Source organism: Oxyura jamaicensis, chromosome 4 (assembly GCF_011077185.1).
Source record: "Oxyura jamaicensis isolate SHBP4307 breed ruddy duck chromosome 4, BPBGC_Ojam_1.0, whole genome shotgun sequence".
NCBI classification, from domain to species: domain Eukaryota; kingdom Metazoa; phylum Chordata; class Aves; order Anseriformes; family Anatidae; genus Oxyura; species Oxyura jamaicensis.
This window is the reverse complement of record NC_048896.1, coordinates 34,628,417-34,630,173: the sequence shown is the minus strand read 5'-3', so window position 1 is coordinate 34,630,173 and position 1,757 is coordinate 34,628,417. Positions and strand designations below refer to the sequence as shown.

Below are 1,757 nucleotides of genomic sequence, written 5' to 3'. Positions count from 1 at the left end.
AAAAGAAAAGAAAAGAAAAGAAAAGAAAAGAAAAGAAAAGAAAAGAACTAAATTGTGTTAGTCAGAAACAGCTGTCTTTTAGCTGTTCTATCCATACTTTCTGCTGTACACTTGAGATTCAAATCTGACACAGTAGCTGTTCAGAAAACTCTAGCACTATCCCTAAAGAAATAATTTATCTATCTTATGCAAAGGGATTCCTAGCAGTTACGTTGAATTCCTTAAAAATGTCATTTCAACACTCTAATGCTTGTTTGACCAGTGACAGTATTCAAAGAGGATTTAAAAGTCGCCTAGTTTGGATGGGCATATTTCAACCTGAGCAGTACTTTACTGTTATTTTAATGGCAATTGAATATTCAGTTTACATCCATGCCAAATTTGTGTCTAAAACAAATGAAAAGTCTGTGATAATGCAATAAACATACTAGTACACATTCTTGCTTGTTGTCTTTTGGATATAGAGACCAACAGCCTCCCTGCCAATTTTTAGCACTGACCTGAGGCTACTGTACAAAGACCAGTATAAAGAATGATAAACTGTAAAAATTGTCTGGCTTAAGTTTCCTACATCTAACCTGTAGGATATGTGTCTACTGTGGGACTCAGTGTGTTTCTCAGTATGCTCTGGCTGCCTCTGGACTCTAGAATTACATGATAAGCAGGTACACATCGTCCTTGCTCCATTTCTTTCCTTGTCAGTAAATACAGAATTCATAGTAGTCATAACTGCCAGGTCCACATCTTACCCCAAAGGAACAAAAATGAGCATTCTGCTTCCATTTCCAAAGGGAAATAAAATCTTTCTGAAGAAGTTTAGTGGGGCCATATGCAAAACAAAAATATTAACAGCATTGACAAAGCAGTTATATGATGGTCTCTTGCAAACTACTATCTACAGTAGTAGACAGCACTGGACACACACCCTGATTTCCTGTAGAAAGACACCTGGATTTGCACCTTTACAAGGAGTGGGATATCATCCTCCCAGCTTCATAAGGAGGGATGAGGATATCACCATAGACTGCCCAAGTTACAATGTATCTGAGGCAGCTTAATTCCCCTTTTATCTTCAAGGTATGTTTACTATACTGAGCACAAAACAAGTTATTTAAGATACCTAGTCAGTCATTACAGCTTGATTTCCAACTGCTTAAAAAGGTGGACCTCGCTTGCCCTTTGCTTTGTAAAAAATAAGAATTCTGAATTAGTTTCAGAACTACATGCCACATTTAATTTGTATTTCATCTGACAAAAATGAAAGAACACAAACTAAAACCATTTTTTTGTTTGTTTGTTTGTTTTTCTCTTTAACAGCTCAATTACAAGGGCTTCTTGAAAGAAAATCCCAATGAATCATTGTTAGAAGGTATTTTTTTCTTATATAGCTCACACTCAGTGAGCCTTCAACATTTCTAATGTTGAACAGTTAGTCTGAAATAAGTTATTTCAAAATACTGTCATAAAATACATTTGTAGTGTTTGCTTGTGAGGAGAACTGTTGGATCAAAGTCCAAGAAACACTAGAATATCTTCAAAGTGAGATATAGATACAAGGTATTCCTAATACTTCTCTATGTGACAATTCTACGTATTTCACAGTTAATATCTGGAAACTAAGGAATAAAAGAAAGCCGACACAGCCCCAGAGAAATAACACTTCTGGCTTATGAAGGCTTTCTAACCAAACATCAAGCAGCACTAGAGATGGATCAAAGCATGTGAATAAAATCTATTGACTTTGTGGCTGCATTTTA

General features: G+C 35.7%; 1 long non-coding RNA gene across 1 annotated transcript in view; it reads left to right on the top strand.

The window, feature by feature from the left end:
* The window catches only part of LOC118167231, a 12,258-nt gene extending 11,186 nt beyond the window's left edge, over window positions 1-1,072 (top strand). The window contains exon 3 of the long non-coding RNA XR_004751034.1: window positions 902-1,072. This is a non-coding gene — a long non-coding RNA (uncharacterized LOC118167231). The remainder of the gene's footprint in view (window positions 1-901) is intronic.
* Window positions 1,073-1,757: the final 685 nt, after the last annotated feature.